Here is a 6,710-nt window from a genome sequence, read left to right as displayed (position 1 = left end):
AAGGGTTAGAAGTGATCCAACAGAAGTTTCCAAAATAATGAGAGGTTTTAGAACAGACAGAGAAAAAAACTCCTCTCACAGGTGGATCAATCAATACTCAAGCATCATAAATGTTATTTAAAAAAAATCATAAAATATTTATAAAGCAGATTTTTAAAAATCATTGAGAGAATTGCCAGCCTTTGGAATGCTCTACTAAAAAGGTGGGGAAGTTGATTCCAATAAAATCATTTTAAAACAGCTCTGGACAGGTCCTTGAAGGTGGGGAACTGATGGGGTTGTAGGAAAAATGATGCAGCATGGGAATAAGCAGCACAGCTCTTTCGAGAATCCATCATTAGCATAATGGGCTGCGTGGCTTCCTTTTTGAAGCCTTCAGAGTTCCTTCAGAATTGTTTGGAAGGCAGATTTTCCAGCGGGATATTTATCCTCATCAATTCCATCATTCCACAGTCAGTTAATGCTTGATGCTAGGAAGCCCATCTCAGGTAATGGTCATATTCCTGGCAGTGTCAGTAATGGCCAATGCTGGGACTGCAAGCAATCCCAATATCACAAGTCTTTTTTTTAAATCTATGCAGTATGGAAACAAGTCATTCAGCCCAAGTCCACACTAATCCTCTGAAGAGCATCCCACCCAGACGCATCTCCCTACCCTATAACTCTGCATTTCCCATGCCTAATGCACCTAACCCACACATCCCTGAACACTATGGGGCAATTTAACAGGGCCAAACCACCTAACTTGCACATCTTTGGACTGTGAGAGGGAACTGGAGCCCCCAGCGGAAACCCCTTGCAGACATGGGGACAACGTGCAAACTCCACACAGTCACCCGAGGCTGGAATCGAACACAGGTGTCTGGTACTGTGGGGCAGCAGTGTTAACCACTGAGCCACCGTCCCTATCCTAAGTTCCAGAGCCCAGGGCCAGATAAGTGAGGGAGATCTCACTGCAGACAGAGGAATTGAGGTCTGAGAGGGTGGAGTTCTTGATGGAGAGATCAAAGGGGAAGAAGGGTGGGTAACAGCCATCAGAGGCAGACATGGGGTCAGAGCACCCAATGTAGAAAGGAGTTCATTGAAGCCTGTGCAGTGTAACCTGCCTGTCTTCACACTGGACAGTGAATTCTTTTTATTATTCCTGATGAAGGGCTTTTGCCCGAAACATCGATTTTACTGCTCCTCGGATGCTGCCTGAACTGCTGTGCTCTTCCAGCACCATTAATCCAGAATCTGGTTTCCAGCATCTGCAGTCATTATTTTTACTTAGTGAACTCTAGCTCTAACTCATTCCTGATGAAAGGCTCCTGCCCGAAAGGTCGATTTTCTTGCTCCTCGGATGCTGCCTGACCTGCTGTGCTTTTCCAGCACCACTCTAACCTTGACTCTAATCTCCAGCATCTGCAGTCCTCACTTTCGCCGAGTGAACTCTAGCTGCCAGCCTCACAATTGAAACTCCATATTGGGTTTTACTGTTTAGAAGAGATAAGAAGAAAGAAGAGAAGATGGGGAAAGGAAAAGTATGCAAGAGCTTTGAAGTCAGGGAAAAGAATAAGTTATAATAGGAATTCCGACAGTATTAAATGGTTTTGATTTTGATCATAAGAATCTGTTTACGCTGTTGCTGGTCACTGGTCTTGACTAGTTAAACATGGATATGGAGATTGGCATACAAAACTATTGAAACAGCTCCAAGCATGGTATAGATACTTTAAAACACTGTTAATGTAAACTTGTTACATACATAGAAATTGATATTATCTATATATGTATCAAAGTTATAAAATATACAATAGAGTGGCAATGAAGACAGAGATCATGAAGGTACATCTCTTTTTCTGATGAATGAATCTGATGTTGATCACGTGCTTTATCAAGTTGATCACGCAGAATCACAATCACAAATTCAAGGATCTCAACATGGTCACTGGAAATCTTCACATCTCAAAGATCATTCCTCCAGGGAAAACCGATAAGATAAGCTCAACAATATTACTCAAAGTGTAGATGTTTACGGTTAGGATGTTTGAATTTTAAATAACATTTTTAGTTTTACAAGGTTGGAAAGAAGTAGTTAATCAAATATTCTGTTGATTATGTAAGTCTGTTTATGACTGATGCTCAGTGTTCTTGATTGATTATGCCTGAGTGTGGAGTCAGGGAATAGGAAACAAAGCTGCAGAAACAGCTCAAAACCTAACTGTCATAATGGGATAGGCATTTTAATGCACCGTGTATAAAACCTGCAACACTGATCATTTCTGCAAAGATCCAAAATGTGAAAGATACAGCAGTTACATTGAATTGAGTTTTTACTACTTCTGAATTATATTGTTATGGGCAGGCATTTAATTTATCCACTCAGAGGAAGTAGGTGTATATTGGCATCATGGAACTGAGACAAATGCATGGTGTGACTGTTTCTCAAATTGATACTGAGATAATTGAGCTGTGGCATTGTGCTACAGCAACACCCTAGTCCCTCTGGCAAGATGGGGCTTCACTAATGCAATATCATCACTCATCCAATACATTCTGTTATGCTTTCTGTGTTCTTGAGGGTACTATGGTTTCTGCAGTGTACTTACATCTTAATTAGATGATCAGAGAGACAGGTCCCTGCAAAAATTCTAAGTTCAACACCATCTTATTTGAGCAGATTGCTTTATTTAGAAAACTCTGGCAAACTTGTATCATTATGTTCAACATAAAACTCTTGGGACTCTGGAAAGTAAACATTCATATCTGTCACATTATAAAAGTGATCACATTATCATTTGCACATTATGAAAATAAAATCAATCATTGCAAAGGAGGGCTTCAATGTTGTTTCTCTGTAAATGGGGTAACTATGGAGAATGGGGCAAGCTATAACAAAAATTTTGGCTTCAAGGCTTTTTATATGTTTGCTTTGTTGAGAAATGTTTATCCCTATTAATGGTAATCCTTTGAGTTTTCCAGTGTTACAACCTCAGGTGGAGATGCAACCTGATCTCCCTGGCAGTTATTTTTAATAAACTGTGTCTACCTGGTTTTCCGCCCTGTCATTCCATTGAAAATGGAGACAAGCTTGTGACGTTTCCTGCAACCTACCAAGCTGACCTTTAAATTGGCAGCATGAAAAACAGATCCATGTGGTTTAATAAACCTGCCTCTCATTGGTTCATAGGTTCACGCACTGCTAGGACCAGAAGTGAGTCACCTGTGGAATGCAACCTCTCACAATTATAAATGTGGCCTATAAACATGGATTAGTACCCCGGAGTTTGACTGATTATTCTAAAAGCCACGAAAATTTTCACAGAGGTTTATCACTGTGAACATTGACCTGTGGCTCATTGAGTTCCCACAACAGAGTCTGCAGGTTAGGTAGAGCCCATCAGAAGAAATTGCCTTGAGGGCTATACCAATGTGTGAGTGAAACTTTAGCAGAAAATCAATGGAAACCTCTTTAGAGGTCTATCCATAGTTTCTATATTCAGTTGGGAGATCTCTGGAGGAGGTTTCTGGCCCATGACACAGTCAATCTTGTGTGGTCTGCAAATGAAAAAAAGAGTTTTTTGAGAACTACTTTTTCTTATTCTGGACATCAGTATGACTCTATGTTGTTTGTAAATGCTACAACAAATCCTCTGCATCCGCAGAATCAGGAATTGTGAATTCGCCTATCTGCGCCAAAAAATAAATAACAGCAAAATTAAACTTTGCACAATTTTAACTTATTTTTAATTTACTTTTAAATGAGCTCTGCACTCATGAATTTGATTATTCGCAGGGGTTTCTCAGGAATGGAACCCACGCAAAAACAGAGGAATAATTACATATTGAGTGGACATGGAACTGAGCTGATAGGGTCACTGCCATATAAAATACTTTTTCATTTACTGTCACCTTCTTTCTGTATCCAAATCAGTCTTCAGTTCAAATTGCCGTGACTTTCTTTAAACTCTTCTTATGTAAAGTTTTATCCAAAGCTTTCTGAAATATGAAGTGAAAGACAGCGCCTGCAGACGCTCTGTATCTGGGTTGGTTGCGCCTCAGTATGATCGCAGACTGTCTTAAACTGTTCCTGTTGGGGTTTCATCAAATCCTGGTTCAAGGAATTCCCACACTTTCTTTTTGCCAGCACTCCAGTGACACACATCAGTGTTTACACTGCTGAAATAAAGTTAAAATAATAGAAAATGAGAAGAATTAGGATACAAAAGGGAAGACAGTTTGAACATTGGTAAGTGTCTAACATTTTAAGTGTAATATTAGCACTGTAGTATTAGGTAAACACTAGAGGTGTGTCTGAGGCTGTGGGGCTGCAGTTACAGTATTTCTGTCAGATTGCAGTTTAAATGTTGCATTCACTTCTGGTTGATGGTGTGTTTGCCTCCAACAGGGTGTTTTACCTAATACAGCAATATGTGTCATTTCCTAGAACGTCGGATGTGGATATTGAGAAATAGAACAATCCGCAGATATTTATTGCAACTAACCACTGCAAAATCCTTGTGGAGTCAACCCTGTCTTCACACTGAAGATACCCTTCATTTTGTTGTGCTAAATGAGGCAGTTTTCAAACAAATCTAGCAACTCAAGACCGAGCATCCAGAAGGCACTGTGGGGCATCAGCAGCAGCAGAATTGTATGGAAACACAATCTACAAATTTTGTGGCTTAGCATACCCCCTACTCTACCATTACCATCAAGCTAGGAGATCAACCCTGGTTCGATGAAGAGTACAGGAACAGCATGAGGCCTACCTAAAAATGAGGTGCCAGCCTGGTGAAGCTGCAACACAAGACATGTTTATATGGGCAAAAGTGAGGACTGCAGATGCTGGAAACCAGAGTTTAGATCAGAGTGGTGCTGGAAAAGCACAGCGGGTCAGGCAGCATCCGAGGAGCAGGAAAATTAATGTTTCGGGCAAAAGCCCTTCAATCAGGACATGTTTATTTGCCAAACAATGGAGGCAGTATGGGTCAGATCTATGATGTTCAGTCCTGCCATATCCTGTCATGAATGGTATTGAACAATTAAACAACCCATAGAAGGAGGAGGTTTCACAAATATCTCCATCCACAATGCTGGAAGAGCCCAATACAATAGTGCAAAATACAAAGCTGAAACATTTGTGACCATCTTCAGCCAGAAGTGTCATGTGAATTATCCATCTCAGCTTCCTCCTGAGGTCTTCAGCACCACAGATGCCAATCTTCAGTTAATTCAATTCACTCCACGTGGTATCAAAAAATTGACGTAGGCACTAGATACTGCCAAGGGTCCTGAAAACATTCTGGGGTTGGATGTGCTCCAGAATACACCACACACCCAGGCAAGCTGTTCTATTAAAGGGAAAAATTGCTGGGAAAACTAATAGGACTTTATACCAATAGTCCCCTGGATCCAGTGGGATACATTCTGAGACATTAACAGAAGCACAAACAGAAATAGTGAATGCACTGGTAGTAATTTTCCAAGAATGGTTAGATTCTGGAAACAATGTCCCACAGAAAACTGCTCATGTAACACCTCCATTTAAAAAAGAAATGTGACACAAAGCAGATGACTATAGACAGCTTAGCCAGATAGCTTAGCATCTGTTATTAGGAAAAAGTTGGACTCAATTTTCAAAAATGTAATAACAGGGCATTTAGAAGTACATAATACAATCAAACAGAATAAGTATGGCTTCAAACACATAAGATCATGCCAAACAACTTTATTAGAATTCATTGAGGATGTAATAAGCAGAATAGATAAAATGGGAATCAGTAGGTGCAATATATTTGGATTTTCCGAAGGTATTTGATTAGACACCACACATTAGGATACATAATAAGATAAGGCCCCATGGTGTTGAAGGTTGCATATTTGCATGGGTAAAGGATTGGTTAATGGATAGAAGACAAAGTTGGGATAACGGGGGCATTTTCAGTATGACAGTCTGTAACTAGTTGAGTGCCAGAGGGATTAGTGCGATGGTGACAGTTTTTTTACATAATACATTACCTAATGGATGAGGAAAGTTGATGTGCTTTAGCTAAGTTTGCTGATGACACAAAAATAGGTGGAAGGCAAGTGGTGAAGAATCTGGAAAGGAATATAGAAAGGTTAAGCAAGTGGAAAAAAAACGATGCGGATAGAATAAAATGATGGGAAAAGGTGAAGTTATACGTTTTGGCAGGAAGGAAGGATAAGAATACTATTTAAATGGAGAGATATTACAGAAAGCTATAACATGGAACAATTTGGGAATCCTCTTGCATAAGTCACAAAAAGCTAGCACGCAAGTTCACCAGAGACATTTCTTCACACAGAGAATGGTGAGTGTGTGGAAATTGCCACAACAGAAGCAACTGAGGCCAAACATTATATGATTGCAAGTAGTTGGATTTTGCACATGTGGCTCAAAGGATCATAGGATGTGGAAGAAAGTGAGATTAGGCTTTTGCTTTGGATGATCAGCCATGATTATAATGAATGACACAGCAGGCTCAAAGGACCAATGGCCTAATCCTGTTCTTATTTCTATGTTTCTACATATAGAGTCATAGAGTCATAGAGATGTACAGCATGGAAACAGACCCTTCGGTCCAACCTGTCCAAGCTGACCAGATATCCTAACCCAATCTAGTCCCACCTGCCAGCACCTGGCCCATATCCCTCCAAACCCTTTCTATTCATATACCCATCCAAATGCCTCTTAAATGTTGCAA

General features: G+C 40.2%; 1 long non-coding RNA gene across 2 annotated transcripts in view; it reads right to left on the bottom strand.

Annotated features, from left to right (window-relative positions):
* Positions 1-2,688: 2,688 nt before the first annotated feature.
* The window catches only part of LOC122548647, a 15,430-nt gene continuing 11,408 nt past the window's right edge, over positions 2,689-6,710 (bottom strand). For both annotated transcript variants that reach the window (XR_006311289.1, XR_006311288.1), the window contains exon 3: positions 2,689-4,161. This is a non-coding gene — a long non-coding RNA (uncharacterized LOC122548647). The remainder of the gene's footprint in view (positions 4,162-6,710) is intronic.

The sequence above is a fragment of the Chiloscyllium plagiosum genome, chromosome 3 (assembly GCF_004010195.1).
Source record: "Chiloscyllium plagiosum isolate BGI_BamShark_2017 chromosome 3, ASM401019v2, whole genome shotgun sequence".
Taxonomy (NCBI): domain Eukaryota; kingdom Metazoa; phylum Chordata; class Chondrichthyes; order Orectolobiformes; family Hemiscylliidae; genus Chiloscyllium; species Chiloscyllium plagiosum.
Note: the sequence above shows the minus strand (reverse complement) of the source record. Positions and strands in the feature narration are given on the sequence as shown.